A 25,727-nucleotide genomic window follows, 5' to 3' on the forward strand; every position below is an offset into this window, starting at 1 on the left:
CAAATTCCTATATCAGATGATGCTATGTGATTGACAGACTTAAATCAGTCTTCAAACAGGGAGTTTAAACCTGGAGGTTCAGATTAAAAATCCTAAAGTTTTCAGACTAAGCTGTTTTGGCTATGGGATTGTATTGTCCACACGTGAACATGTCATGGAAAGTGACAGAAATTGCAATTATAGAAAGACTTGCTTCTGAAGGAAGGTGAATATTAAAAAGACACCTGAACAGGGACTTGAACCCTGGACCCTCAGATTAAAAGTCTGATGCTCTACCGAATGAGCTATCCGGGCTCTACATGTAACTGTTTTCATACACCGAACCTGCCGGGCAGATGCATGTCAGATCGTACATTTCCCCAGAGACACAGGCCTTCATTCCAATTGATACAGTCAACGAAATCTGAACTAGGCATCCCCCCCATAGATGACTTTCTTCCAAGACCTCGTGGCGCAACGGTAGCGCGTCTGACTCCAGATCAGAAGGTTGCGTCTTCAAATCACGTTGTGGTCAGAAATTTGATGTGTGCAATTGCTGCCTTTACACAGCGAAGTCAATGAATCAGCACAGTACCAATGTGGCTTTACAGTTCAAATGTTGCTAAACAACGACCAATCCGATGATGCTTTAGATGACAGTCGTCTCTCACAAAAGCATGGCACACTGCAAATTCCTATATCAGATGATGCTATGTGATTGACAGACTTAAATCAGTCTTCAAACAGGGAGTTTAAACCTGGAGGTTCAGATTAAAAATCCTAAAGTTTTCAGACTAAGCTGTTTTGGCTATGGGATTGTATTGTCCACACGTGAGCATGTCATGGGAAGTGACAGAAATTGCAATTATAGAAAGACTTGCTTCTGAAGGAAGTTGAATATTAAAAGTACGCCTGAACAGGGACTTGAACCCTGGACCCTCAGATTAAAAGTCTGATGCTCTACCGACTGAGCTATCCGGGCTCTACATGTAACTGTTTTCATACACCGAACCTGCCGGGCAGATGCATGTCAGATCGTACATTTCCCCAGAGACACAGGCCTTCATTCCAATTGATACAGTCAACGAAATCTGAACTAGGCATCCCCCCCATAAATGAGATTCTTCCAAGACCTCGTGGCGCAACGGTAGCGCGTCTGACTCCAGATCAGAAGGTTGCGTGTTCAAATCACGTCGTGGTCAGAATTTTGATGTGTGCAATCTCTGCCTTTGCACAACGAAGTCAATGAATCAGCACAAGTACCAATGTGGCTTTACAGTTCAAATGTTGCTAAACAACGACCAATCCGATGATGCTTTAGATGACAGTCGTCTCTCACAAAAGCATGGCACACTGCAAATTCCTATATCAGATGATGCTATGTGATTGACAGACTTAAATCAGTCTTCAAACAGGGAGTTTAAACCTGGAGGTTCAGATTAAAAATCCTAAAGTTTTCAGACTAAGCAGTTTTGGCTATGGGATTGTATTGTCCACACGTGAACATGTCATGGAAAGTGACAGAAATTGCAATTATAGAAAGACTTGCTTCTGAAGGAAGTTGAATATTAAAAGGACACCTGAACAGGGACTTGAACCCTGGACCCTCAGATTAAAAGTCTGATGCTCTACCGACTGAGCTATCCGGGCTCTGCATGTGACTGTTTTCATACACCTAACCTGACGGGCAGATGCATGTCAGATCGTACATTTCCCCAGAGACACAGGCCTTCATTCCAATTGATACAGTCAACGAAATCTGAACTAGGCATCCCCCCCATAGATGAGATTCTTCCAAGTCCTCGTGGCGCAACGGTAGCGCGTCTGACTCCAGATCAGTAGGTTGCGTGTTCAAATCACGTCGTGGTCAGAATTTTGATGTGTGAAATCGCTGCCTTTACACAGCGAAGTCAATGAATCAGCACAAGTACCAATGTGGCTTTACAGTTCAAATGTTGCTAAACAACGACCAATCCGATGATGCTTTAGATGACAGTCGTCTCTCACAAAAGAATGGCACACTGCAAATTCCTATATCAGATGATGCTATGTGATTGACAGACTTAAATCAGTCTTCAAACAGGGAGTTTAAACCTGGAGGTTCAGATTAAAAATCCTAAAGTTTTCAGACTAAGCTGTTTTGGCTATGGGATAGTATTGTCCACACGTGAACATGTCATGGAAAGTGACAGAAATTGCAATTATAGAAAGACTTGCTTCTGAAGGAAGTTGAATATTAAAGGACGCCTGAACAGGGACTTGAACCCTGGACCCTCAGATTAAAAGTCTGATGCTCTACCGACTGAGCTATCCGGGCTCTGCATGTGACTGTTTTCATACACCTAACCTGACGGGCAGATGCATGTCAGATCGTACATTTCCCCAGAGACACAGGCCTTCATTCCAATTGATACAGTCAACGAAATCTGAACTAGGCATCCCCCCCATAGATGAGATTCTTCCAAGACCTCGTGGCGCAACGGTAGCGCGTCTGACTCCAGATCAGAAGGTTGCGTGTTCAAATCACGTCGTGGTCAGAATTTTGATGTGTGAAATCGCTGCCTTTACACAGTGAAGTCAATGAATCAGCACAAGTACCAATGTGGCTTTACAGTTCAAATGTTGCTAAACAACGACCAATCCAATGATGCTTTAGATGACAGTCGTCTCTCACAAAAGAATGGCACACTGCAAATTCCTATATCAGATGATGCTATGTGATTGACAGACTTAAATCAGTCTTCAAACAGGGAGTTTAAACCTGGAGGTTCAGATTAAAAATCCTAAAGTTTTCAGACTAAGCTGTTTTGGCTATGGGATTGTATTGTCCACACGTGAACATGTCATGGAAAGTGACAGAAATTGCAATTATAGAAAGACTTGCTTCTGAAGGAAGGTGAATATTAAAAAGACACCTGAACAGGGACTTGAACCCTGGACCCTCAGATTAAAAGTCTGATGCTCTACCGACTGAGCTATCCGGGCTCTGCATGTGACTGTTTTCATACACCGAACCTGACGGGCAGATGCATGTCAGATCGTACATTTCCCCAGAGACACAGGCCTTCATTCCAATTGATACAGTCAACGAAATCTGAACTAGGCATCCCCCCCATAGATGACTTTCTTCCAAGACCTCATGGCGCAACGGTAGCGCGTCTGACTCCAGATCAGAAGGTTGCGTGTTCAAATCACGTCGTGGTCAGAATTTTGATGTGTGCAATCTCTGCCTTTACACAACGAAGTCAATGAATCAGCACAAGTACCAATGTGGCTTTACAGTTCAAATGTTGCTAAACAACGACCAATCCGATGATGCTTTAGATGACAGTCGTCTCTCACAAAAGAATGGCACACTGCAAATTCCTATATCAGATGATGCTATGTGATTGACAGACTTAAATCAGTCTTCAAACAGGGAGTTTAAACCTGGAGGTTCAGATTAAAAATCCTAAAGTTTTCAGACTAAGCTGTTTTGGCTATGGGATTGTATTGTCCACACGTGAACATGTCATGGAAAGTGACAGAAATTGCAATTATAGAAAGACTTGCTTCTGAAGGAAGGTGAATATTAAAAAGACACCTGAACAGGGACTTGAACCCTGGACCCTCAGATTAAAAGTCTGATGCTCTACCGACTGAGCTATCCGGGCTCTACATGTAACTGTTTTCATACACCGAACCTGCCGGGCAGATGCATGTCAGATCGTACATTTCCCCAGAGACACAGGCCTTCATTCCAATTGATACAGTCAACGAAATCTGAACTAGGCATCCCCCCCATAAATGAGATTGTTCCAAGACCTCGTGGCGCAACGGTAGCGCGTCTGACTCCAGATCAGAAGGTTGCGTGTTCAAATCACGTCGTGGTCAGAATTTTGATGTGTGCAATCTCTGCCTTTGCACAACGAAGTCAATGAATCAGCACAAGTACCAATGTGGCTTTACAGTTCAAATGTTGCTAAACAACGACCAATCCGATGATGCTTTAGATGACAGTCGTCTCTCACAAAAGCATGGCACACTGCAAATTCCTATATCAGATGATGCTATGTGATTGACAGACTTAAATCAGTCTTCAAACAGGGAGTTTAAACCTGGAGGTTCAGATTAAAAATCCTAAAGTTTTCAGACTAAGCTGTTTTGGCTATGGGATTGTATTGTCCACACGTGAACATGTCATGGAAAGTGACAGAAATTGCAATTATAGAAAGACTTGCTTCTGAAGGAAGTTGAATATTAAAAGGACGCCTGAACAGGGACTTGAACCCTGGACCCTCAGATTAAAAGTCTGATGCTCTACCGACTGAGCTATCCGGGCTCTGCATGTGACTGTTTTCATACACCTAACCTGACGGGCAGATGCATGTCAGATCGTACATTTCCCCAGAGACACAGGCCTTCATTCCAATTGATACAGTCAACGAAATCTGAACTAGGCATCCCCCCCATAGATGAGATTCTTCCAAGACCTCGTGGCGCAACGGTAGCGCGTCTGACTCCAGATCAGAAGGTTGCGTGTTCAAATCACGTCGTGGTCAGAATTTTGATGGGTGAAATCGCTGCCTTTACACAGCGAAGTCAATGAATCAGCACAAGTACCAATGTGGCTTTACAGTTCAAATGTTGCTAAACAACGACCAATCCGATGATGCTTTAGATGACAGTCGTCTCTCACAAAAGCATGGCACACTGCAAATTCCTATATCAGATGGTGCTATGTGATTGACAAACTTAAATCAGTCTTCAAACAGGGAGTTTAAACCTGGAGGTTCAGATTAAAAATCCTAAAGTTTTCAGACTAAGCTGTTTTGGCTATGGGATTGTATTGTCCACACGTGAACATGTCATGGAAAGTGACAGAAATTGCAATTATAGAAAGACTTGCTTCTGAAGGAAGTTGAATATTAAAAGGACGCCTGAACAGGGACTTGAACCCTGGACCCTCAGATTAAAAGTCTGATGCTCTACCGACTGAGCTATCCGGGCTCTGCATGTGACTGTTTTCATACACCGAACCTGAAAGGGAAGATGAATGTCAGATCGTACATTTCCCCAGAGACACAGGCCTTCATTCCAATTGATACAGTCAACGAAATCTGAACTAGGCATCCCCCCCATAGATGACTTTCTTCCAAGACCTCGTGGCGCAACGGTAGCGCGTCTGACTCCAGATCAGAAGGTTGCGTGTTCAAATCACGTTGTGGTCAGAAATTTGATGTGTGCAATTGCTGCCTTTACACAGCGAAGTCAATGAATCAGCACAGTACCAATGTGGCTTTACAGTTCAAATGTTGCTAAACAACGACCAATCCGATGATGCTTTAGATGACAGTCGTCTCTCACAAAAGCATGGCACACTGCAAATTCCTATATCAGATGATGCTATGTGATTGACAGACTTAAATCAGTCTTCAAACAGGGAGTTTAAACCTGGAGGTTCAGATTATAAATCCTAAAGTTTTCAGACTAAGCTGTTTTGGCTATGGGATTGTATTGTCCACACGTGAACATGTCATGGAAAGTGACAGAAATTGCAATTATAGAAAGACTTGCTTCTGAAGGAAGTTGAATATTAAAAGGACACCTGAACAGGGACTTGAACCCTGGACCCTCAGATTAAAAGTCTGATGCTCTACCGACTGAGCTATCCGGGCTCTGCATGTGACTGTTTTCATACACCTAACCTGACGGGCAGATGCATGTCAGATCGTACATTTCCCCAGAGACACAGGCCTTCATTCCAATTGATACAGTCAACGAAATCTGAACTAGGCATCCCCCCCATAGATGAGATTCTTCCAAGTCCTCGTGGCGCAATGGTAGCGCGTCTGACTCCAGATCAGTAGGTTGCGTGTTCAAATCACGTCGTGGTCAGAATTTTGATGTGTGAAATCGCTGCCTTTACACAGAGAAGTCAATGAATCAGCACAAGTACCAATGTGGCTTTACAGTTCAAATGTTGCTAAACAACGACCAATCCGATGATGCTTTAGATGACAGTCGTCTCTCACAAAAGAATGGCACACTGCAAATTCCTATATCAGATGATGCTATGTGATTGACAGACTTAAATCAGTCTTCAAACAGGGAGTTTAAACCTGGAGGTTCAGATTAAAAATCCTAAAGTTTTCAGACTAAGCTGTTTTGGCTATGGGATTGTATTGTCCACACGTGAACATGTCATGGAAAGTGACAGAAATTGCAATTATAGAAAGACTTGCTTCTGAAGGAAGTTGAATATTAAAAGGACGCCTGAACAGGGACTTGAACCCTGGACCCTCAGATTAAAAGTCTGATGCTCTACCGACTGAGCTATCCGGGCTCTGCGTGTGACTGTTTTCATACACCTAACCTGACGGGCAGATGCATGTCAGATCGTACATTTCCCCAGAGACACAGGCCTTCATTCCAATTGATACAGTCAACGAAATCTGAACTAGGCATCCCCCCCATAGATGAGATTCTTCCAAGACCTCGTGGCGCAACGGTAGCGCGTCTGACTCCAGATCAGAAGGTTGCGTGTTCAAATCACGTCGTGGTCAGAATTTTGATGGGTGAAATCGCTGCCTTTACACAGCGAAGTCAATGAATCAGCACAAGTACCAATGTGGCTTTACAGTTCAAATGTTGCTAAACAACGACCAATCCGATGATGCTTTAGATGACAGTCGTCTCTCACAAAAGAATGGCACACTGCAAATTCCTATATCAGATGATGCTATGTGATTGACAGACTTAAATCAGTCTTCAAACAGGGAGTTTAAACCTGGAGGTTCAGATTAAAAATCCTAAAGTTTTCAGACTAAGCTGTTTTGGCTATGGGATTGTATTGTCCACACGTGAACATGTCATGGAAAGTGACAGAAATTGCAATTATAGAAAGACTTGCTTCTGAAGGAAGTTGAATATTAAAAGGACGCCTGAACAGGGACTTGAACCCTGGACCCTCAGATTAAAAGTCTGATGCTCTACCGACTGAGCTATCCGGGCTCTGCATGTGACTGTTTTCATACACCGAACCTGAAAGGGAAGATGAATGTCAGATCGTACATTTCCCCAGAGACACAGGCCTTCATTCCAATTGATACAGTCAACGAAATCTGAACTAGGCATCCCCCCCATAGATGACTTTCTTCCAAGACCTCGTGGCGCAACGGTAGCGCGTCTGACTCCAGATCAGAAGGTTGCGTGTTCAAATCACGTTGTGGTCAGAAATTTGATGTGTGAAATCGCTGCCTTTACACAGCGAAGTCAATGAATCAGCACAAGTACCAATGTGGCTTTACAGTTCAAATGTTGCTAAACAACGACCAATCCGATGATGCTTTAGATGACAGTCGTCTCTCACAAAAGAATGGCACACTGCAAATTCCTATATCAGATGATGCTATGTGATTGACAGACTTAAATCAGTCTTCAAACAGGGAGTTTAAACCTGGAGGTTCAGATTAAAAATCCTAAAGTTTTCAGACTAAGCTGTTTTGGCTATGGGATTGTATTGTCCACACGTGAACATGTCATGGAAAGTGACAGAAATTGCAATTATAGAAAGACTTGCTTCTGAAGGAAGTTGAATATTAAAAGGACGCCTGAACAGGGACTTGAACCCTGGACCCTCAGATTAAAAGTCTGATGCTCTACCGACTGAGCTATCCGGGCTCTACATGTAACTGTTTTCATACACCGAACCTGCCGGGCAGATGCATGTCAGATTGTACATTTCCCCAGAGACACAGGCCTTCATTCCAATTGATACAGTCAACGAAATCTGAACTAGGCCTCCCCCCTATAAATGAGATTCTTCCAAGACCTTGTGGCGCAACGGTAGCGCGTCTGACTCCAGATCAGAAGGTTGCGTGTTCAAATCACGTCGTGGTCAGAATTTTGATGTGTGCAATCTCTGCCTTTGCACAACGAAGTCAATGAATCAGCACAAGTACCAATGTGGCTTTACAGTTCAAATGTTGCTAAACAACGACCAATCCGATGATGCTTTAGATGACAGTCGTCTCTCACAAAAGCATGGCAAACTGCAAATTCCTATATCAGATGATGCTATGTGATTGACAAACTTAAATCAGTCTTCAAACAGGGAGTTTAAACCTGGAGGTTCAGATTAAAAATCCTAAAGTTTTCAGACTAAGCTGTTTTGGCTATGGGATTGTATTGTCCACACGTGAACATGTCATGGAAAGTGACAGAAATTGCAATTATAGAAAGACTTGCTTCTGAAGGAAGTTGAATATTAAAAGGACGCCTGAACAGGGACTTGAACCCTGGACCCTCAGATTAAAAGTCTGATGCTCTACCGACTGAGCTATCCGGGCTCTGCATGTGACTGTTTTCATACACCGAACCTGAAAGGGAAAATGAATGTCAGATCGTACATTTCCCCAGAGACACAGGCCTTCATTCCAATTGATACAGTCAACGAAATCTGAACTAGGCATCCCCCCCATAGATGACTTTCTTCCAAGACCTCGTGGCGCAACGGTAGCGCGTCTGACTCCAGATCAGAAGGTTGCGTGTTCACATCACGTTGTGGTCAGAAATTTGATGTGTGAAATCGCTGCCTTTACACAGCGAAGTCAATGAATCAGCACAAGTACCAATGTGGCTTTACAGTTCAAATGTTGCTAAACAACGACCAATCCGATGATGCTTTAGATGACAGTCGCCTCTCACAAAAGAATGGCACACTGCAAATTCCTATATCAGATGATGCTATGTGATTGACAGACTTAAATCAGTCTTCAAACAGGGAGTTTAAACCTGGAGGTTCAGATTAAAAATCCTAAAGTTTTCAGACTAAGCTGTTTTGGCTATGGGATTGTATTGTCCACACGTGAACATGTCATGGAAAGTGACAGAAATTGCAATTATAGAAAGACTTGCTTCTGAAGGAAGGTGAATATTAAAAAGACACCTGAACAGGGACTTGAACCCTGGACCCTCAGATTAAAAGTCTGATGCTCTACCGACTGAGCTATCTGGGCTCTACATGTAACTGTTTTCATACACCGAACCTGCCGGGCAGATGCATGTCAGATCGTACATTTCCCCAGAGACACAGGCCTTCATTCCAATTGATACAGTCAACGAAATCTGAACTAGGCATCCCCCCCATAAATGAGATTCTTCCAAGACCTCGTGGCGCAACGGTAGCGCGTCTGACTCCAGATCAGAAGGTTGCGTGTTCAAATCACGTCGTGGTCAGAATTTTGATGTGTGCAATCTCTGCCTTTGCACAACGAAGTCAATGAATCAGCACAAGTACCAATGTGGCTTTACAGTTCAAACGTTGCTAAACAACGACCAATCCGATGATGCTTTAGATGACAGTCGTCTCTCACAAAAGCATGGCACACTGCAAATTCCTATATCAGATGATGCTATGTGATTGACAAACTTAAATCAGTCTTCAAACAGGGAGTTTAAACCTGGAGGTTCAGATTAAAAATCCTAAAGTTTTCAGACTAAGCTGTTTTGGCTATGGGATTGTATTGTCCACACGTGAACATGTCATGGAAAGTGACAGAAATTGCAATTATAGAAAGACTTGCTTCTGAAGGAAGTTGAATATTAAATGGACGCCTGAACAGGGACTTGAACCCTGGACCCTCAGATTAAAAGTCTGATGCTCTACCGACTGAGCTATCCGGGCTCTGCATGTGACTGTTTTCATACACCGAACCTGAAAGGGAAGATGAATGTCAGATCGTACATTTCCCCAGAGACACAGGCCTTCATTCCAATTGATACAGTCAACGAAATCTGAACTAGGCATCCCCCCCATAGATGACTTTCTTCCAAGACCTCGTGGCGCAACGGTAGCGCGTCTGACTCCAGATCAGAAGGTTGCGTGTTCAAATCACGTTGTGGTCAGAAATTTGATGTGTGCAATTGCTGCCTTTACACAGCGAAGTCAATGAATCAGCACAGTACCAATGTGGCTTTACAGTTCAAATGTTGCTAAACAACGACCAATCCGATGATGCTTTAGATGACAGTCGTCTCTCACAAAAGCATGGCACACTGCAAATTCCTATATCAGATGATGCTATGTGATTGACAGACTTAAATCAGTCTTCAAACAGGGAGTTTAAACCTGGAGGTTCAGATTAAAAATCCTAAAGTTTTCAGACTAAGCTGTTTTGGCTATGGGATTGTATTGTCCACACGTGAACATGTCATGGAAAGTGACAGAAATTGCAATTATAGAAAGACTTGCTTCTGAAGGAAGTTGAATATTAAAAGGACACCTGAACAGGGACTTGAACCCTGGACCCTCAGATTAAAAGTCTGATGCTCTACCGACTGAGCTATCCGGGCTCTGCATGTGACTGTTTTCATACACCTAACCTGACGGGCAGATGCATGTCAGATCGTACATTTCCCCAGAGACACAGGCCTTCATTCCAATTGATACAGTCAACGAAATCTGAACTAGGCATCCCCCCCATAGATGAGATTCTTCCAAGTCCTCGTGGCGCAACGGTAGCGCGTCTGACTCCAGATCAGTAGGTTGCGTGTTCAAATCACGTCGTGGTCAGAATTTTGATGTGTGAAATCGCTGCCTTTACACAGCGAAGTCAATGAATCAGCACAAGTACCAATGTGGCTTTACAGTTCAAATGTTGCTAAACAACGACCAATCCGATGATGCTTTAGATGACAGTCGTCTCTCACAAAAGAATGGCACACTGCAAATTCCTATATCAGATGATGCTATGTGATTGACAGACTTAAATCAGTCTTCAAACAGGGAGTTTAAACCTGGAGGTTCAGATTAAAAATCCTAAAGTTTTCAGACTAAGCTGTTTTGGCTATGGGATTGTATTGTCCACACGTGAACATGTCATGGAAAGTGACAGAAATTGCAATTATAGAAAGACTTGCTTCTGAAGGAAGGTGAATATTAAAAAGACACCTGAACAGGGACTTGAACCCTGGACCCTCAGATTAAAAGTCTGATGCTCTACCGACTGAGCTATCCGGGCTCTACATGTAACTGTTTTCATACACCGAACCTGCCGGGCAGATGCATGTCAGATCGTACATTTCCCCAGAGACACAGGCCTTCATTCCAATTGATACAGTCAACGAAATCTGAACTAGGCATCCCCCCCATAGATGACTTCCTTCCAAGACCTCGTGGCGCAACGGTAGCGCGTCTGACTCCAGATCAGAAGGTTGCGTGTTCAAATCACGTTGTGGTCAGAAATTTGATGTGTGCAATTGCTGCCTTTACACAGCGAAGTCAATGATTCAGCACAGTACCAATGTGGCTTTACAGTTCAAATGTTGCTAAACAACGACCAATCCGATGATGATTTAGATGACAGTCGTCTCTCACAAAAGCATGGCACACTGCAAATTCCTATATCAGATGATGCTATGTGATTGACAGACTTAAATCAGTCTTCAAACAGGGAGTTTAAACCTGGAGGTTCAGATTAAAAATCCTAAAGTTTTCAGACTAAGCTGTTTTGGCTATGGGATTGTATTGTCCACACGTGAACATGTCATGGAAAGTGACAGAAATTGCAATTATAGAAAGACTTGCTTCTGAAGGAAGTTGAATATTAAAAGGACGCCTGAACAGGGACTTGAACCCTGGACACTCAGATTAAAAGTCTGATGCTCTACCGACTGAGCTATCCGGGCTCTGCATGTGAATGTTTTCATACACCTAACCTGACGGGCAGATGCATGTCAGATCGTACATTTCCCCAGAGACACAGGCCTTCATTCCAATTGATACAGTCAACGAAATCTGAACTAGGCATCCCCCCCATAGATGAGATTCTTCCAAGACCTCGTGGCGCAACGGTAGCGCGTCTGACTCCAGATCAGAAGGTTGCGTGTTCAAATCACGTTGTGGTCAGAAATTTGATGTGTGCAATTGCTGCCTTTACACAGCGAAGTCAATGAATCAGCACAGTACCAATGTGGCTTTACAGTTCAAATGTTGCTAAACAACGACCAATCCGATGATGCTTTAGATGACAGTCGTCTCTCACAAAAGCATGGCACACTGCAAATTCCTATATCAGATGATGCTATGTGATTGACAGACTTAAATCAGTCTTCAAACAGGGAGTTTAAACCTGGAGGTTCAGATTAAAAATCCTAAAGTTTTCAGACTAAGCTGTTTTGGCTATGGGATTGTATTGTCCACACGTGAACATGTCATGGAAAGTGACAGAAATTGCAATTATAGAAAGACTTGCTTCTGAAGGAAGTTGAATATTAAAAGGACACCTGAACAGGGACTTGAACCCTGGACCCTCAGATTAAAAGTCTGATGCTCTACCGACTGAGCTATCCGGGCTCTGCATGTGACTGTTTTCATACACCTAACCTGACGGGCAGATGCATGTCAGATCGTACATTTCCCCAGAGACACAGGCCTTCATTCCAATTGATACAGTCAACGAAATCTGAACTAGGCATCCCCCCCATAGATGAGATTCTTCCAAGTCCTCGTGGCGCAACGGTAGCGCGTCTGACTCCAGATCAGTAGGTTGCGTGTTCAAATCACGTCGTGGTCAGAATTTTGATGTGTGAAATCGCTGCCTTTACACAGCGAAGTCAATGAATCAGCACAAGTACCAATGTGGCTTTACAGTTCAAATGTTGCTAAACAACGACCAATCCGATGATGCTTTAGATGACAGTCGTCTCTCACAAAAGAATGGCACACTGCAAATTCCTATATCAGATGATGCTATGTGATTGACAAACTTAAATCAGTCTTCAAACAGGGAGTTTAAACCTGGAGGTTCAGATTAAAAATCCTAAAGTTTTCAGACTAAGCTGTTTTGGCTATGGGATTGTATTGTCCACACGTGAATATGTCATGGAAAGTGACAGAAATTGCAATTATAGAAAGACTTGCTTCTGAAGGAAGTTGAATATTAAAAGGACGCCTGAACAGGGACTTGAACCCTGGACCCTCAGATTAAAAGTCTGATGCTCTACCGACTGAGCTATCCGGGCTCTGCATGTGACTGTTTTCATACACCTAACCTGACGGGCAGATGCATGTCAGATCGTACATTTCCCCAGAGACACAGGCCTTCATTCCAATTGATACAGTCAACGAAATCTGAACTAGGCATCCCCCCCATAGATGAGATTCTTCCAAGTCCTCGTGGCGCAACGGTAGCGCGTCTGACTCCAGATCAGTAGGTTGCGTGTTCAAATCACGTCGTGGTCAGAATTTTGATGTGTGAAATCGCTGCCTTTACACAGCGAAGTCAATGAATCAGCACAAGTACCAATGTGGCTTTACAGTTCAAATGTTGCTAAACAACGACCAATCCGATGATGCTTTAGATGACAGTCGTCTCTCACAAAAGAATGGCACACTGCAAATTCCTATATCAGATGATGCTATGTGATTGACAGACTTAAATCAGTCTTCAAACAGGGAGTTTAAACCTGGAGGTTCAGATTAAAAATCCTAAAGTTTTCAGACTAAGCTGTTTTGGCTATGGGATTGTATTGTCCACACGTGAACATGTCATGGAAAGTGACAGAAATTGCAATTATAGAAAGACTTGCTTCTGAAGGAAGTTGAATATTAAAAGGACGCCTGAACAGGGACTTGAACCCTGGACCCTCAGATTAAAAGTCTGATGCTCTACCGACTGAGCTATCCGGGCTCTGCATGTGACTGTTTTCATACACCTAACCTGACGGGCAGATGCATGTCAGATCGTACATTTCCCCAGAGACACAGGCCTTCATTCCAATTGATACAGTCAACGAAATCTGAACTAGGCATCCCCCCCATAGATGAGATTCTTCCAAGACCTCGTGGCGCAACGGTAGCGCGTCTGACTCCAGATCAGAAGGTTGCGTGTTCAAATCACGTCGTGGTCAGAATTTTGATGTGTGAAATCGCTGCTTTTACACAGCGAAGTCAATGAATCAGCACAAGTACCAATGTGGCTTTACAGTTCAAATGTTGCTAAACAACGACCAATCCGATGATGCTTTAGATGACAGTCGTCTCTCACAAAAGAATGGCACACTGCAAATTCCTATATCAGATGATGCTATGTGATTGACAGACTTAAATCAGTCTTCAAACAGGGAGTTTAAACCTGGAGGTTCAGATTAAAAATCCTAAAGTTTTCAGACTAAGCTGTTTTGGCTATGGGATTGTATTGTCCACACGTGAACATGTCATGGAAAGTGACAGAAATTGCAATTATAGAAAGACTTGCTTCTGAAGGAAGGTGAATATTAAAAAGACACCTGAACAGGGACTTGAACCCTGGACCCTCAGATTAAAATTCTGATGCTCTACCGAATGATCTATCCGGGCTCTACATGTAACTGTTTTCATACACCGAACCTGCCGGGCAGATGCATGTCAGATCGTACATTTCCCCAGAGACACAGGCCTTCATTCCAATTGATACAGTCAACGAAATCTGAACTAGGCATCCCCCCCATAGATGACTTCCTTCCAAGACCTCGTGGCGCAACGGTAGCGCGTCTGACTCCAGATCAGAAGGTTGCGTGTTCAAATCACGTTGTGGTCAGAAATTTGATGTGTGCAATTGCTGCCTTTACACAGCGAAGTCAATGATTCAGCACAGTACCAATGTGGCTTTACAGTTCAAATGTTGCTAAACAACGACCAATCCGATGATGATTTAGATGACAGTCGTCTCTCACAAAAGCATGGCACACTGCAAATTCCTATATCAGATGATGCTATGTGATTGACAGACTTAAATCAGTCTTCAAACAGGGAGTTTAAACCTGGAGGTTCAGATTAAAAATCCTAAAGTTTTCAGACTAAGCTGTTTTGGCTATGGGATTGTATTGTCCACACGTGAACATGTCATGGAAAGTGACAGAAATTGCAATTATAGAAAGACTTGCTTCTGAAGGAAGTTGAATATTAAAAGGACGCCTGAACAGGGACTTGAACCCTGGACACTCAGATTAAAAGTCTGATGCTCTACCGACTGAGCTATCCGGGCTCTGCATGTGAATGTTTTCATACACCTAACCTGACGGGCAGATGCATGTCAGATCGTACATTTCCCCAGAGACACAGGCCTTCATTCCAATTGATACAGTCAACGAAATCTGAACTAGGCATCCCCCCCATAGATGAGATTCTTCCAAGACCTCGTTGCGCAACGGTAGCGCGTCTGACTCCAGATCAGAAGGTTGCGTGTTCAAATCACGTTGTGGTCAGAAATTTGATGTGTGCAATTGCTGCCTTTACACAGCGAAGTCAATGAATCAGCACAGTACCAATGTGGCTTTACAGTTCAAATGTTGCTAAACAACGACCAATCCGATGATGCTTTAGATGACAGTCGTCTCTCACAAAAGCATGGCACACTGCAAATTCCTATATCAGATGATGCTATGTGATTGACAGACTTAAATCAGTCTTCAAACAGGGAGTTTAAACCTGGAGGTTCAGATTAAAAATCCTAAAGTTTTCAGACTAAGCTGTTTTGGCTATGGGATTGTATTGTCCACACGTGAACATGTCATGGAAAGTGACAGAAATTGCAATTATAGAAAGACTTGCTTCTGAAGGAAGTTGAATATTAAAAGGACACCTGAACAGGGACTTGAACCCTGGACCCTCAGATTAAAAGTCTGATGCTCTACCGACTGAGCTATCCGGGCTCTGCATGTGACTGTTTTCATACACCTAACCTGACGGGCAGATGCATGTCAGATCGTACATTTCCCCAGAGACACAGGCCTTCATTCCAATTGATACAGTCAACGAAATCTGAACTAGGCATCCCCCCCATAGATGAGATTCTTCCAAGTCCTCGTGGCGCAACGGTAGCGCGTCTGACTCCAGATCAGTAGGTTGCGTGTTCAAATCACGTCGTGGTCAGAATTTTGATGTGTGAAATCGCTGCCTTTACACAGCGAAGTCAATGAATCAGCACAAGTACCAATGTGGCTTTACAGTTCAAATGTTGCTAAACAACGACCAATCCGATGATGCTTTAGATGACAGTCGTCTCTCACAAAAGAATGGCACACTGCAAATTCCTATATCAGATGATGCTATGTGATTGACAAACTTAAATCAGTCTTCAAACAGGGAGTTTAAACCTGGAGGTTCAGATTAAAAATCCTAAAGTTTTCAGACTAAGCTGTTTTGGCTATGGGATTGTATTGTCCACACGTGAATATGTCATGGAAAGTGACAGAAATTGCAATTATAGAAAGACTTGCTTCTGAAGGAAGTTGAATATTAAAAGGACGCCTGAACAGGGACTTGAACCCTGGACCCTCAGATTAAAAGTCTGATGCTCTACCGACTGAGCTATCCGGGCTCTGCATGTGACTGTTTTCATACACCTAACCTGACGGGCAGATGCATGTCAGATCGTACATTTCCCCAGAGACACAGGCCTTCATTCCAATTGATACAGTCAACGAAATCTGAACTAGGCATCCCCCCCATAGATGAGATTCTTCCAAGTCCTCGTGGCGCAACGGTAGCGCGTCTGACTCCAGATCAGTAGGTTGCGTGTTCAAATCACGTCGTGGTCAGAATTTTGATGTGTGAAATCGCTGCCTTTACACAGCGAAGTCAATGAATCAGCACAAGTACCAATGTGGCTTTACAGTTCAAATGTTGCTAAACAACGACCAATCCGATGATGCTTTAGATGACAGTCGTCTCTCACAAAAGAATGGCACACTGCAAATTCCTATATCAGATGATGCTATGTGATTGACAGACTTAAATCAGTCTTCAAACAGGGAGTTTAAACCTGGAGGTTCAGATTAAAAATCCTAAAGTTTTCAGACTAAGCTGTTTTGGCTATGGGATTGTATTGTCCACACGTGAACATGTCATGGAAAGTGACAGAAATTGCAATTATAGAAAGACTTGCTTCTGAAGGAAGTTGAATATTAAAAGGACGCCTGAACAGGGACTTGAACCCTGGACCCTCAGATTAAAAGTCTGATGCTCTACCGACTGAGCTATCCGGGCTCTGCATGTGACTGTTTTCATACACCTAACCTGACGGGCAGATGCATGTCAGATCGTACATTTCCCCAGAGACACAGGCCTTCATTCCAATTGATACAGTCAACGAAATCTGAACTAGGCATCCCCCCCATAGATGAGATTCTTCCAAGACCTCGTGGCGCAACGGTAGCGCGTCTGACTCCAGATCAGAAGGTTGCGTGTTCAAATCACGTCGTGGTCAGAATTTTGATGTGTGAAATCGCTGCTTTTACACAGCGAAGTCAATGAATCAGCACAAGTACCAATGTGGCTTTACAGTTCAAATGTTGCTAAACAACGACCAATCCGATGATGCTTTAGATGACAGTCGTCTCTCACAAAAGAATGGCACACTGCAAATTCCTATATCAGATGATGCTATGTGATTGACAGACTTAAATCAGTCTTCAAACAGGGAGTTTAAACCTGGAGGTTCAGATTAAAAATCCTAAAGTTTTCAGACTAAGCTGTTTTGGCTATGGGATTGTATTGTCCACACGTGAACATGTCATGGAAAGTGACAGAAATTGCAATTATAGAAAGACTTGCTTCTGAAGGAAGGTGAATATTAAAAAGACACCTGAACAGGGACTTGAACCCTGGACCCTCAGATTAAAATTCTGATGCTCTACCGAATGATCTATCCGGGCTCTACATGTAACTGTTTTCATACACCGAACCTGCCGGGCAGATGCATGTCAGATCGTACATTTCCCCAGAGACACAGGCCTTCATTCCAATTGATACAGTCAACGAAATCTGAACTAGGCATCCCCCCCATAAATGAGATTCTTCCAAGACCTCGTGGCGCAACGGTAGCGCGTCTGACTCCAGATCAGAAGGTTGCGTGTTCAAATCACGTCGTGGTCAGAATTTTGATGTGTGCAATCTCTGCCTTTGCACAACGAAGTCAATGAATCAGCACAAGTACCAATGTGGCTTTACAGTTCAAATGGTGCTAAACAACGACCAATCCGATGATGCTTTAGATGACAGTCGTCTCTCACAAAAGCATGGCACACTGCAAATTCCTATATCAGATGATGCTATGTGATTGACAAACTTAAATCAGTCTTCAAACAGGGAGTTTAAACCTGGAGGTTCAGATTAAAAATCCTAACGTTTTCAGACTAAGCTGTTTTGGCTATGGGATTGTATTGTCCACACGTGAATATGTCATGGAAAGTGACAGAAATTGCAATTATAGAAAGACTTGCTTCTGAAGGAAGTTGAATATTAATTGGACGCCTGAACAGGGACTTGAACCCTGGACCCTCAGATTAAAAGTCTGATGCTCTACCGACTGAGCTATCCGGGCTCTGCATGTGAATGTTTTCATACACCGAACCTGAAAGGGAAGATGAATGTCAGATCGTACATTTTCCCAGAGATACAGGCCTTCATTCCAATTGATACAGTCAACGAAATCTGAACTAGGCATCCCCCCCATAGATGACTTTCTTCCAAGACCTCGTGGCGCAACGGTAGCGCGTCTGACTCCAGATCAGAAGGTTGCGTGTTCAAATCACGTTGTGGTCAGAAATTTGATGTGTGCAATTGCTGCCTTTACACAGCGAAGTCAATGATTCAGCACAGTACCAATGTGGCTTTACAGTTCAAATGTTGCTAAACAACGACCAATCCGATGATGATTTAGATGACAGTCGTCTCTCACAAAAGCATGGCACACTGCAAATTCCTATATCAGATGATGCTATGTGATTGACAGACTTAAATCAGTCTTCAAACAGGGAGTTTAAACCTGGAGGTTCATATTAAAAATCCTAAAGTTTTCAGACTAAGCTGTTTTGGCTATGGGATTGTATTGTCCACACGTGAACATGTCATGGAAAGTGACAGAAATTGCAATTATAGAAAGACTTGCTTCTGAAGGAAGTTGAATATTAAAAGGACGCCTGAACAGGGACTTGAACCCTGGACCCTCAGATTAAAAGTCTGATGCTCTACCGACTGAGCTATCCGGGATCTGCATGTGACTGTTTTCATACACCTAACCTGACGGGCAGATGCATGTCAGATCGTACATTTCCCCAGAGACACAGGCCTTCATTCCAATTGATACAGTCAACGAAATCTGAACTAGGCATCCCCCCCCATAGATGAGATTCTTCCAAGACCTCGTGGCGCAACGGTAGCGTGTCTGACTCCAGATCAGAAGGTTGCGTGTTCAAATCACGTCGTGGTCAGAATTTTGATGTGTGAAATCGCTGCCTTTACACAGCGAAGTCAATGAATCAGCACAAGTACCAATGTGGCTTTACAGTTCAAATGTTGCTAAACAACGACCAATCCGATGATGCTTTAGATGACAGTCGTCTCTCACAAAAGAATGGCACACTGCAAATTCCTATATCAGATGATGCTATGTGATTGACAGACTTAAATCAGTCTTCAAACAGGGAGTTTAAACCTGGAGGTTCAGATTAAAAATCCTAAAGTTTTCAGACTAAGCTGTTTTGGCTATGGGATTGTATTGTCCACACGTGAACATGTCATGGAAAGTGACAGAAATTGCAATTATAGAAAGACTTGCTTCTGAAGGAAGTTGAATATTAAAAGGACGCCTGAACAGGGACTTGAACCCTGGACCCTCAGATTAAAAGTCTGATGCTCTACCGACTGAGCTATCCGGGCTCTGCATGTGACTGTTTTCATACACCTAACCTGACGGGCAGATGCATGTCAGATCGTACATTTCCCCAGAGACACAGGCCTTCATTCCAATTGATACAGTCAACGAAATCTGAACTAGGCATCCCCCCCATAGATGAGATTCTTCCAAGACCTCGTGGCGCAACGGTAGCGCGTCTGACTCCAGATCAGAAGGTTGCGTGTTCAAATCACGTCGTGGTCAGAATTTTGATGTGTGAAATCGCTGCCTTTACACAGCGAAGTCAATGAATCAGCACAAGTACCAATGTGGCTTTACAGTTCAAATGTTGCTAAACAACGACCAATCCGATGATGCTTTAGATGACAGTCGTCTCTCACAAAAGAATGGCACACTGCAAATTCCTATATCAGATGATGCTATGTGATTGACAGACTTAAATCAGTCTTCAAACAGGGAGTTTAAACCTGGAGGTTCAGATTAAAAATCCTAAAGTTTTCAGACTAAGCTGTTTTGGCTATGGGATTGTATTGTCCACACGTGAACGTGTCATGGAAAGTGACAGAAATTGCAATTATAGAAAGACTTGCTTCTGAAGGAAGGTGAATATTAAAAAGACACCTGAACAGGGACTTGAACCCTGGACCCTCAGACTAAAAGTCTGATGCTCTACCGACTGAGCTATCCGGGCTCTACATGTAACTGTTTTCATACACCGAACCTGCCGGGCAGATGCATGTCAGATCGTACATTTCCCCAGAGACACAGGCCTTCATTCCAATTGATACAGTCAACGAAATCTGAACTAGGCATCCCCCCCATAAATGAGATTCTTCCAAGACCTCGTGGCGCAACGGTAGCGCGTCTGACTCCAGATCAGAAGGTTGCGTGTTCAAATCACGTCGTGGTCAGAATTTTGATGTGTGCAATCTCTGCCTTTGCACAACAAAGTCAATGAATCAGCACAAGTACCAATGTGGCTTTACAGTTCAAATGTTGCTAAACAACGACCAATCCGATGATGCTTTAGATGACAGTCGTCTCTCACAAAAGCATGGCACACTGCAAATTCCTATATCAGATGATGCTATGTGATTGACAAACTTAAATCAGTCTTCAAACAGGGAGTTTAAACCTGGAGGTTCAGATTAAAAATCCTAAAGTTTTCAGACTAAGCTGTTTTGGCTATGGGATTGTATTGTCCACACGTGAACATGTCATGGAAAGTGACAGAAATTGCAATTATAGAAAGACTTGCTTCTGAAGGAAGTTGAATATTAAAAGACACCTGAACAGGGACTTGAACCCTGGACCCTCAGATTAAAAGTCTGATGCTCTACCGACTGAGCTATCCGGGCTCTGCATGTGACTGTTTTCATACACCGAACCTGACGGGCAGATGCATGTCAGATCGTACATTTCCCCAGAGACACAGGCCTTCATTCCAATTGATACAGTCAACGAAATCTGAACTAGGCATCCCCCCCATAGATGAGATTCTTCCAAGACCTCGTGGCGCAACGGTAGCGTGTCTGACTCCAGATCAGAAGGTTGCGTGTTCAAATCACGTCGTGGTCAGAATTTTGATGTGTGAAATCGCTGCCTTTACACAGCGAAGTCAATGAATCAGCACAAGTACCAATGTGGCTTTACAGTTCAAATGTTGCTAAACAACGACCAATCCGATGATGCTTTAGATGACAGTCGTCTCTCACAAAAGAATGGCACACTGCAAATTCCTATATCAGATGATGCTATGTGATTGACAGACTTAAATCAGTCTTCAAACAGGGAGTTTAAACCTGGAGGTTCAGATTAAAAATCCTAAAGTTTTCAGACTAAGCTGTTTTGGCTATGGGATTGTATTGTCCACACGTGAACATGTCATGGAAAGTGACAGAAATTGCAATTATAGAAAGACTTGCTTTTGAAGGAAGTTGAATATTAAAAGGACGCCTGAACAGGGACTTGAACCCTGGACCCTCAGATTAAAAGTCTGATGCTCTACCGACTGAGCTATCCGGGCTCTGCATGTGACTGTTTTCCTACACCTAACCTGACGGGCAGATGCATGTCAGATCGTACATTTCCCCAGAGACACAGGCCTTCATTCCAATTGATACAGTCAACGAAATCTGAACTAGGCATCCCCCCCATAAATGAGATTCTTCCAAGACCTCGTGGCGCAACGGTAGCGCGTCTGACTCCAGATCAGAAGGTTGCGTGTTCAAATCACGTCGTGGTCAGCATTTTGATGTGTGCAATCTCTGCCTTTGCACAACGAAGTCAATGAATCAGCACAAGTACCAATGTGGCTTTACAGTTCAAATGTTGCTAAACAACGACCAATCCGATGATGCTTTAGATGACAGTCGTCTCTCACAAAAGCATGGCACACTGCAAATTCCTATATCAGATGATGCTATGTGATTGACAGACTTAAATCAGTCTTCAAACAGGGAGTTTAAACCTGGAGGTTCAGATTAAAAATCCTAAAGTTTTCAGACTAAGCTGTTTTGGCTATGGGATTGTATTGTCCACACGTGAACATGTCATGGAAAGTGACAGAAATTGCAATTATAGAAAGACTTGCTTCTGAAGGAAGTTGAATATTAAAAGGACGCCTGAACAGGGACTTGAACCGTGGACCCTCAGATTAAAAGTCTGATGCTCTACCGACTGAGCTATCCGGGCTCTGCATGTAACTGTTTTCATACACCTAACCTGCCGGGCAGATGCATGTCAGATCGTACATTTCCCCAGAGACACAGGCCTTCATTCCAATTGATACAGTCAACGAAATCTGAACTAGGCATCCCCCCCATAGATGACTTTCTTCCAAGACCTCGTGGCGCAACGGTAGCGCGTCTGACTCCAGATCAGAAGGTTGCGTGTTCAAATCACGTTGTGGTCAGAAATTTGATGTGTGCAATCGCTGCCTTTACACAGCGAAGTCAATGATTCAGCACAGTACCAATGTGGCTTTACAGTTCAAATGTTGCTAAACAACGACCAATCCGATGATGATTTAGATGACAGTCGTCTCTCACAAAAGCATGGCACACTGCAAATTCCTATATCAGATGATGCTATGTGACTGACAGACTTAAATCAGTCTTCAAACAGGGAGTTTAAACCTGGAGGTTCAGATTAAAAATCCTAAAGTTTTCAGACTAAGCTGTTTTGGCTATGGGATTGTATTGTCCACACGTGAACATGTCATGGAAAGTGACAGAAATTGCAATTATAGAAAGACTTGCTTCTGAAGGAAGTTGAATATTAAAAGGACGCCTGAACAGGGACTTGAACCCTGGACCCTCAGATTAAAAGTCTGATGCTCTACCGACTGAGCTATCCGGGCTCTGCATGTGACTGTTTTCATACACCTAACCTGACGGGCAGATGCATGTCAGATCGTACATTTCCCCAGAGACACAGGCCTTCATTCCAATTGATACAGTCAACGAAATCTGAACTAGGCATCCCCCCCATAGATGAGATTCTTCCAAGACCTCGTGGCGCAACGGTAGCGCGTCTGACTCCAGATCAGAAGGTTGCGTGTTCAAATCACGTCGTGGTCAGAAATTTGATGTGTGCAATTGCTGCCTTTACACAGCGAAGTCAATGAATCAGCACAGTACCAATGTGGCTTTACAGTTCAAATGTTGCTAAACAACGACCAATCCGATGATGCTTTAGATGACAGTCGTCTCTCACAAAAGCATGGCACACTGCAAATTCCTATATCAGATGATGCTATGTGATTGACAGACTTAAATCAGTCTTCAAACAGGGAGTTTAAACCTGGAGGTTCAGATTAAAAATCCTAAAGTTTTCAGACTAAGCTGTTTTGGCTATGGGATTGTATTGTCCACACGTGAACATGTCATGGAAAGTGACAGAAATTGCAATTATAGAAAGACTTGCTTCTGAAGGAAGTTGAATATTAAAAGGACACCTGAACAGGGACTTGAACCCTGGACCCTCAGATTCAAAGTCTGATGCTCTACCGACTGAGCTATCCGGGCTCTGCATGTGACTGTTTTCATACACCTAACCTGACGGGCAGATGCATGTCAGATCGTACATTTCCCCAGAGACACAGGCCTTCATTCCAATTGATACAGTCAACGAAATCTGAACTAGGCATCCCCCCCATAGATGAGATTCTTCCAAGTCCTCGTGGCGCAACGGTAGCGCGTCTGACTCCAGATCAGTAGGTTGCGTGTTCAAATCACGTCGTGGTCAGAATTTTGATGTGTGAAATCGCTGCCTTTACACAGCGAAGTCAATGAATCAGCACAAGTACCAATGTGGCTTTACAGTTCAAATGTTGCTAAACAACGACCAATCCGATGATGCTTTAGATGACAGTCGTCTCTCACAAAAGAATGGCACACTGCAAATTCCTATATCAGATGATGCTATGTGATTGACAGACTTAAATCAGTCTTCAAACAGGGAGTTTAAACCTGGAGGTTCAGATTAAAAATCCTAAAGTTTTCAGACTAAGCTGTTTTGGCTATGGGATTGTATTGTCCACACGTGAACATGTCATGGAAAGTGACAGAAATTGCAATTATAGAAAGACTTGCTTCTGAAGGAAGTTGAATATTAAAAGGACGCCTGAACAGGGACTTGAACCCTGGACCCTCAGATTAAAAGTCTGATGCTCTACCGACTGAGCTATCCGGGCTCTGCATGTGACTGTTTTCATACACCTAACCTGACGGGCAGATGCATGTCAGATCGTACATTTCCCCAGAGACACAGGCCTTCATTCCAATTGATACAGTCAACGAAATCTGAACTAGGCATCCCCCCCATAGATGATATTCTTCCAAGACCTCGTGGCGCAACGGTAGCGCGTCTGACTCCAGATCAGAAGGTTGCGTGTTCAAATCACGTCGTGGTCAGAATTTTGATGTATGAAATCGCTGCTTTTACACAGCGAAGTCAATGAATCAGCACAAGTACCAATGTGGCTTTACAGTTCAAATGTTGCTAAACAACGACCAATCCGATGATGCTTTAGATGACAGTCGTCTCTCACAAAAGAATGGCACACTGCAAATTCCTATATCAGATGATGCTATGTGATTGACAGACTTAAATCAGTCTTCAAACAGGGAGTTTAAACCTGGAGGTTCAGATTAAAAATCCTAAAGTTTTCAGACTAAGCTGTTTTGGCTATGGGATTGTATTGTCCACACGTGAACATGTCATGGAAAGTGACAGAAATTGCAATTATAGAAAGACTTGCTTCTGAAGGAAGGTGAATATTAAAAAGACACCTGAACAGGGACTTGAACCCTGGACCCTCAGATTAAAATTCTGATGCTCTACCGAATGAGCTATCCGGGCTCTACATGTAACTGTTTTCATACACCGAACCTGCCGGGCAGATGCATGTCAGATCGTACATTTCCCCAGAGACACAGGCCTTCATTCCAATTGATACAGTCAACGAAATCTGAACTAGGCATCCCCCCCATAAATGAGATTCTTCCAAGACCTCGTGGCGCAACGGTAGCGCGTCTGACTCCAGATCAGAAGGTTGCGTGTTCAAATCACGTCGTGGTCAGAATTTTGATGTGTGCAATCTCTGCCTTTGCACAACGAAGTCAATGAATCAGCACAAGTACCAATGTGGCTTTACAGTTCAAATGTTGCTAAACAACGACCAATCCGATGATGCTTTAGATGACAGTCGTCTCTCACAAAAGCATGGCACACTGCAAATTCCTATATCAGATGATGCTATGTGATTGACAAACTTAAATCAGTCTTCAAACAGGGAGTTTAAACCTGGAGGTTCAGATTAAAAATCCTAAAGTTTTCAGACTAAGCTGTTTTGGCTATGGGATTGTATTGTCCACACGTGAATATGTCATGGAAAGTGACAGAAATTGCAATTATAGAAAGACTTGCTTCTGAAGGAAGTTGAATATTAAAAGGACGCCTGAACAGGGACTTGAACCCTGGACCCTCAGATTAAAAGTCTGATGCTCTACCGACTGAGCTATCCGGGCTCTGCATGTGACTGTTTTCATACACCTAACCTGACGGGCAGATGCATGTCAGATC

The 25,727-nt window shown here is 43.3% G+C and overlaps 58 non-coding genes across 58 annotated transcripts; 27 read left to right on the forward strand and 31 right to left on the reverse strand.

Annotated features, from left to right (window-relative positions):
• Positions 1-888: 888 nt before the first annotated feature.
• trnak-uuu (transfer RNA lysine (anticodon UUU)) lies at positions 889-961 on the reverse strand. Its single transcript has one exon. It is a non-coding gene; the product is annotated as a tRNA-Lys (tRNA).
• Positions 962-1,109: 148 nt separating this feature from the next.
• trnaw-cca (transfer RNA tryptophan (anticodon CCA)) lies at positions 1,110-1,181 on the forward strand. The gene has a single exon. It is a non-coding gene; the product is annotated as a tRNA-Trp (tRNA).
• A 375-nt stretch (positions 1,182-1,556) lies between these two features.
• trnak-uuu (transfer RNA lysine (anticodon UUU)) lies at positions 1,557-1,629 on the reverse strand. Its single transcript has one exon. It is a non-coding gene; the product is annotated as a tRNA-Lys (tRNA).
• Positions 1,630-2,223: 594 nt separating this feature from the next.
• Positions 2,224-2,296, reverse strand: trnak-uuu (transfer RNA lysine (anticodon UUU)). Its single transcript has one exon. It is a non-coding gene; the product is annotated as a tRNA-Lys (tRNA).
• Positions 2,297-2,444: 148 nt separating this feature from the next.
• Positions 2,445-2,516, forward strand: trnaw-cca (transfer RNA tryptophan (anticodon CCA)). The gene has a single exon. It is a non-coding gene; the product is annotated as a tRNA-Trp (tRNA).
• Positions 2,517-2,891: 375 nt separating this feature from the next.
• trnak-uuu (transfer RNA lysine (anticodon UUU)) lies at positions 2,892-2,964 on the reverse strand. Its single transcript has one exon. It is a non-coding gene; the product is annotated as a tRNA-Lys (tRNA).
• A 148-nt stretch (positions 2,965-3,112) lies between these two features.
• trnaw-cca (transfer RNA tryptophan (anticodon CCA)) lies at positions 3,113-3,184 on the forward strand. Its single transcript has one exon. It is a non-coding gene; the product is annotated as a tRNA-Trp (tRNA).
• A 375-nt stretch (positions 3,185-3,559) lies between these two features.
• Positions 3,560-3,632, reverse strand: trnak-uuu (transfer RNA lysine (anticodon UUU)). The gene has a single exon. It is a non-coding gene; the product is annotated as a tRNA-Lys (tRNA).
• Positions 3,633-3,780: 148 nt separating this feature from the next.
• Positions 3,781-3,852, forward strand: trnaw-cca (transfer RNA tryptophan (anticodon CCA)). Its single transcript has one exon. It is a non-coding gene; the product is annotated as a tRNA-Trp (tRNA).
• A 375-nt stretch (positions 3,853-4,227) lies between these two features.
• Positions 4,228-4,300, reverse strand: trnak-uuu (transfer RNA lysine (anticodon UUU)). Its single transcript has one exon. It is a non-coding gene; the product is annotated as a tRNA-Lys (tRNA).
• A 148-nt stretch (positions 4,301-4,448) lies between these two features.
• Positions 4,449-4,520, forward strand: trnaw-cca (transfer RNA tryptophan (anticodon CCA)). Its single transcript has one exon. It is a non-coding gene; the product is annotated as a tRNA-Trp (tRNA).
• Positions 4,521-4,895: 375 nt separating this feature from the next.
• On the reverse strand, positions 4,896-4,968 carry trnak-uuu (transfer RNA lysine (anticodon UUU)). The gene has a single exon. It is a non-coding gene; the product is annotated as a tRNA-Lys (tRNA).
• Positions 4,969-5,117: 149 nt separating this feature from the next.
• trnaw-cca (transfer RNA tryptophan (anticodon CCA)) lies at positions 5,118-5,189 on the forward strand. The gene has a single exon. It is a non-coding gene; the product is annotated as a tRNA-Trp (tRNA).
• A 374-nt stretch (positions 5,190-5,563) lies between these two features.
• Positions 5,564-5,636, reverse strand: trnak-uuu (transfer RNA lysine (anticodon UUU)). Its single transcript has one exon. It is a non-coding gene; the product is annotated as a tRNA-Lys (tRNA).
• A 595-nt stretch (positions 5,637-6,231) lies between these two features.
• Positions 6,232-6,304, reverse strand: trnak-uuu (transfer RNA lysine (anticodon UUU)). The gene has a single exon. It is a non-coding gene; the product is annotated as a tRNA-Lys (tRNA).
• Positions 6,305-6,452: 148 nt separating this feature from the next.
• Positions 6,453-6,524, forward strand: trnaw-cca (transfer RNA tryptophan (anticodon CCA)). The gene has a single exon. It is a non-coding gene; the product is annotated as a tRNA-Trp (tRNA).
• A 375-nt stretch (positions 6,525-6,899) lies between these two features.
• On the reverse strand, positions 6,900-6,972 carry trnak-uuu (transfer RNA lysine (anticodon UUU)). The gene has a single exon. It is a non-coding gene; the product is annotated as a tRNA-Lys (tRNA).
• Positions 6,973-7,121: 149 nt separating this feature from the next.
• trnaw-cca (transfer RNA tryptophan (anticodon CCA)) lies at positions 7,122-7,193 on the forward strand. Its single transcript has one exon. It is a non-coding gene; the product is annotated as a tRNA-Trp (tRNA).
• A 375-nt stretch (positions 7,194-7,568) lies between these two features.
• trnak-uuu (transfer RNA lysine (anticodon UUU)) lies at positions 7,569-7,641 on the reverse strand. The gene has a single exon. It is a non-coding gene; the product is annotated as a tRNA-Lys (tRNA).
• A 148-nt stretch (positions 7,642-7,789) lies between these two features.
• trnaw-cca (transfer RNA tryptophan (anticodon CCA)) lies at positions 7,790-7,861 on the forward strand. Its single transcript has one exon. It is a non-coding gene; the product is annotated as a tRNA-Trp (tRNA).
• Positions 7,862-8,236: 375 nt separating this feature from the next.
• On the reverse strand, positions 8,237-8,309 carry trnak-uuu (transfer RNA lysine (anticodon UUU)). Its single transcript has one exon. It is a non-coding gene; the product is annotated as a tRNA-Lys (tRNA).
• Positions 8,310-9,126: 817 nt separating this feature from the next.
• On the forward strand, positions 9,127-9,198 carry trnaw-cca (transfer RNA tryptophan (anticodon CCA)). Its single transcript has one exon. It is a non-coding gene; the product is annotated as a tRNA-Trp (tRNA).
• Positions 9,199-9,573: 375 nt separating this feature from the next.
• Positions 9,574-9,646, reverse strand: trnak-uuu (transfer RNA lysine (anticodon UUU)). Its single transcript has one exon. It is a non-coding gene; the product is annotated as a tRNA-Lys (tRNA).
• Positions 9,647-9,795: 149 nt separating this feature from the next.
• Positions 9,796-9,867, forward strand: trnaw-cca (transfer RNA tryptophan (anticodon CCA)). Its single transcript has one exon. It is a non-coding gene; the product is annotated as a tRNA-Trp (tRNA).
• Positions 9,868-10,241: 374 nt separating this feature from the next.
• trnak-uuu (transfer RNA lysine (anticodon UUU)) lies at positions 10,242-10,314 on the reverse strand. The gene has a single exon. It is a non-coding gene; the product is annotated as a tRNA-Lys (tRNA).
• A 595-nt stretch (positions 10,315-10,909) lies between these two features.
• On the reverse strand, positions 10,910-10,982 carry trnak-uuu (transfer RNA lysine (anticodon UUU)). Its single transcript has one exon. It is a non-coding gene; the product is annotated as a tRNA-Lys (tRNA).
• A 148-nt stretch (positions 10,983-11,130) lies between these two features.
• trnaw-cca (transfer RNA tryptophan (anticodon CCA)) lies at positions 11,131-11,202 on the forward strand. The gene has a single exon. It is a non-coding gene; the product is annotated as a tRNA-Trp (tRNA).
• Positions 11,203-11,576: 374 nt separating this feature from the next.
• Positions 11,577-11,649, reverse strand: trnak-uuu (transfer RNA lysine (anticodon UUU)). The gene has a single exon. It is a non-coding gene; the product is annotated as a tRNA-Lys (tRNA).
• A 148-nt stretch (positions 11,650-11,797) lies between these two features.
• Positions 11,798-11,869, forward strand: trnaw-cca (transfer RNA tryptophan (anticodon CCA)). The gene has a single exon. It is a non-coding gene; the product is annotated as a tRNA-Trp (tRNA).
• Positions 11,870-12,243: 374 nt separating this feature from the next.
• Positions 12,244-12,316, reverse strand: trnak-uuu (transfer RNA lysine (anticodon UUU)). Its single transcript has one exon. It is a non-coding gene; the product is annotated as a tRNA-Lys (tRNA).
• Positions 12,317-12,911: 595 nt separating this feature from the next.
• trnak-uuu (transfer RNA lysine (anticodon UUU)) lies at positions 12,912-12,984 on the reverse strand. Its single transcript has one exon. It is a non-coding gene; the product is annotated as a tRNA-Lys (tRNA).
• Positions 12,985-13,579: 595 nt separating this feature from the next.
• trnak-uuu (transfer RNA lysine (anticodon UUU)) lies at positions 13,580-13,652 on the reverse strand. The gene has a single exon. It is a non-coding gene; the product is annotated as a tRNA-Lys (tRNA).
• A 148-nt stretch (positions 13,653-13,800) lies between these two features.
• trnaw-cca (transfer RNA tryptophan (anticodon CCA)) lies at positions 13,801-13,872 on the forward strand. The gene has a single exon. It is a non-coding gene; the product is annotated as a tRNA-Trp (tRNA).
• Positions 13,873-14,468: 596 nt separating this feature from the next.
• On the forward strand, positions 14,469-14,540 carry trnaw-cca (transfer RNA tryptophan (anticodon CCA)). Its single transcript has one exon. It is a non-coding gene; the product is annotated as a tRNA-Trp (tRNA).
• Positions 14,541-14,914: 374 nt separating this feature from the next.
• On the reverse strand, positions 14,915-14,987 carry trnak-uuu (transfer RNA lysine (anticodon UUU)). Its single transcript has one exon. It is a non-coding gene; the product is annotated as a tRNA-Lys (tRNA).
• Positions 14,988-15,581: 594 nt separating this feature from the next.
• Positions 15,582-15,654, reverse strand: trnak-uuu (transfer RNA lysine (anticodon UUU)). Its single transcript has one exon. It is a non-coding gene; the product is annotated as a tRNA-Lys (tRNA).
• Positions 15,655-16,249: 595 nt separating this feature from the next.
• trnak-uuu (transfer RNA lysine (anticodon UUU)) lies at positions 16,250-16,322 on the reverse strand. Its single transcript has one exon. It is a non-coding gene; the product is annotated as a tRNA-Lys (tRNA).
• A 595-nt stretch (positions 16,323-16,917) lies between these two features.
• Positions 16,918-16,990, reverse strand: trnak-uuu (transfer RNA lysine (anticodon UUU)). The gene has a single exon. It is a non-coding gene; the product is annotated as a tRNA-Lys (tRNA).
• Positions 16,991-17,138: 148 nt separating this feature from the next.
• On the forward strand, positions 17,139-17,210 carry trnaw-cca (transfer RNA tryptophan (anticodon CCA)). Its single transcript has one exon. It is a non-coding gene; the product is annotated as a tRNA-Trp (tRNA).
• A 596-nt stretch (positions 17,211-17,806) lies between these two features.
• trnaw-cca (transfer RNA tryptophan (anticodon CCA)) lies at positions 17,807-17,878 on the forward strand. Its single transcript has one exon. It is a non-coding gene; the product is annotated as a tRNA-Trp (tRNA).
• A 375-nt stretch (positions 17,879-18,253) lies between these two features.
• Positions 18,254-18,326, reverse strand: trnak-uuu (transfer RNA lysine (anticodon UUU)). The gene has a single exon. It is a non-coding gene; the product is annotated as a tRNA-Lys (tRNA).
• A 149-nt stretch (positions 18,327-18,475) lies between these two features.
• Positions 18,476-18,547, forward strand: trnaw-cca (transfer RNA tryptophan (anticodon CCA)). The gene has a single exon. It is a non-coding gene; the product is annotated as a tRNA-Trp (tRNA).
• A 596-nt stretch (positions 18,548-19,143) lies between these two features.
• On the forward strand, positions 19,144-19,215 carry trnaw-cca (transfer RNA tryptophan (anticodon CCA)). The gene has a single exon. It is a non-coding gene; the product is annotated as a tRNA-Trp (tRNA).
• Positions 19,216-19,590: 375 nt separating this feature from the next.
• On the reverse strand, positions 19,591-19,663 carry trnak-uuu (transfer RNA lysine (anticodon UUU)). Its single transcript has one exon. It is a non-coding gene; the product is annotated as a tRNA-Lys (tRNA).
• Positions 19,664-19,811: 148 nt separating this feature from the next.
• trnaw-cca (transfer RNA tryptophan (anticodon CCA)) lies at positions 19,812-19,883 on the forward strand. Its single transcript has one exon. It is a non-coding gene; the product is annotated as a tRNA-Trp (tRNA).
• Positions 19,884-20,479: 596 nt separating this feature from the next.
• Positions 20,480-20,551, forward strand: trnaw-cca (transfer RNA tryptophan (anticodon CCA)). Its single transcript has one exon. It is a non-coding gene; the product is annotated as a tRNA-Trp (tRNA).
• Positions 20,552-20,925: 374 nt separating this feature from the next.
• On the reverse strand, positions 20,926-20,998 carry trnak-uuu (transfer RNA lysine (anticodon UUU)). Its single transcript has one exon. It is a non-coding gene; the product is annotated as a tRNA-Lys (tRNA).
• Positions 20,999-21,146: 148 nt separating this feature from the next.
• Positions 21,147-21,218, forward strand: trnaw-cca (transfer RNA tryptophan (anticodon CCA)). The gene has a single exon. It is a non-coding gene; the product is annotated as a tRNA-Trp (tRNA).
• Positions 21,219-21,593: 375 nt separating this feature from the next.
• On the reverse strand, positions 21,594-21,666 carry trnak-uuu (transfer RNA lysine (anticodon UUU)). Its single transcript has one exon. It is a non-coding gene; the product is annotated as a tRNA-Lys (tRNA).
• A 148-nt stretch (positions 21,667-21,814) lies between these two features.
• trnaw-cca (transfer RNA tryptophan (anticodon CCA)) lies at positions 21,815-21,886 on the forward strand. Its single transcript has one exon. It is a non-coding gene; the product is annotated as a tRNA-Trp (tRNA).
• A 596-nt stretch (positions 21,887-22,482) lies between these two features.
• Positions 22,483-22,554, forward strand: trnaw-cca (transfer RNA tryptophan (anticodon CCA)). Its single transcript has one exon. It is a non-coding gene; the product is annotated as a tRNA-Trp (tRNA).
• Positions 22,555-22,928: 374 nt separating this feature from the next.
• trnak-uuu (transfer RNA lysine (anticodon UUU)) lies at positions 22,929-23,001 on the reverse strand. Its single transcript has one exon. It is a non-coding gene; the product is annotated as a tRNA-Lys (tRNA).
• Positions 23,002-23,149: 148 nt separating this feature from the next.
• trnaw-cca (transfer RNA tryptophan (anticodon CCA)) lies at positions 23,150-23,221 on the forward strand. The gene has a single exon. It is a non-coding gene; the product is annotated as a tRNA-Trp (tRNA).
• Positions 23,222-23,595: 374 nt separating this feature from the next.
• Positions 23,596-23,668, reverse strand: trnaq-uug (transfer RNA glutamine (anticodon UUG)). The gene has a single exon. It is a non-coding gene; the product is annotated as a tRNA-Gln (tRNA).
• A 595-nt stretch (positions 23,669-24,263) lies between these two features.
• trnak-uuu (transfer RNA lysine (anticodon UUU)) lies at positions 24,264-24,336 on the reverse strand. The gene has a single exon. It is a non-coding gene; the product is annotated as a tRNA-Lys (tRNA).
• Positions 24,337-24,484: 148 nt separating this feature from the next.
• On the forward strand, positions 24,485-24,556 carry trnaw-cca (transfer RNA tryptophan (anticodon CCA)). Its single transcript has one exon. It is a non-coding gene; the product is annotated as a tRNA-Trp (tRNA).
• Positions 24,557-25,152: 596 nt separating this feature from the next.
• On the forward strand, positions 25,153-25,224 carry trnaw-cca (transfer RNA tryptophan (anticodon CCA)). Its single transcript has one exon. It is a non-coding gene; the product is annotated as a tRNA-Trp (tRNA).
• Positions 25,225-25,599: 375 nt separating this feature from the next.
• Positions 25,600-25,672, reverse strand: trnak-uuu (transfer RNA lysine (anticodon UUU)). The gene has a single exon. It is a non-coding gene; the product is annotated as a tRNA-Lys (tRNA).
• Positions 25,673-25,727: the final 55 nt, after the last annotated feature.

Source organism: Salvelinus fontinalis, chromosome 3 (genome assembly GCF_029448725.1).
Source record: "Salvelinus fontinalis isolate EN_2023a chromosome 3, ASM2944872v1, whole genome shotgun sequence".
Taxonomy (NCBI): domain Eukaryota; kingdom Metazoa; phylum Chordata; class Actinopteri; order Salmoniformes; family Salmonidae; genus Salvelinus; species Salvelinus fontinalis.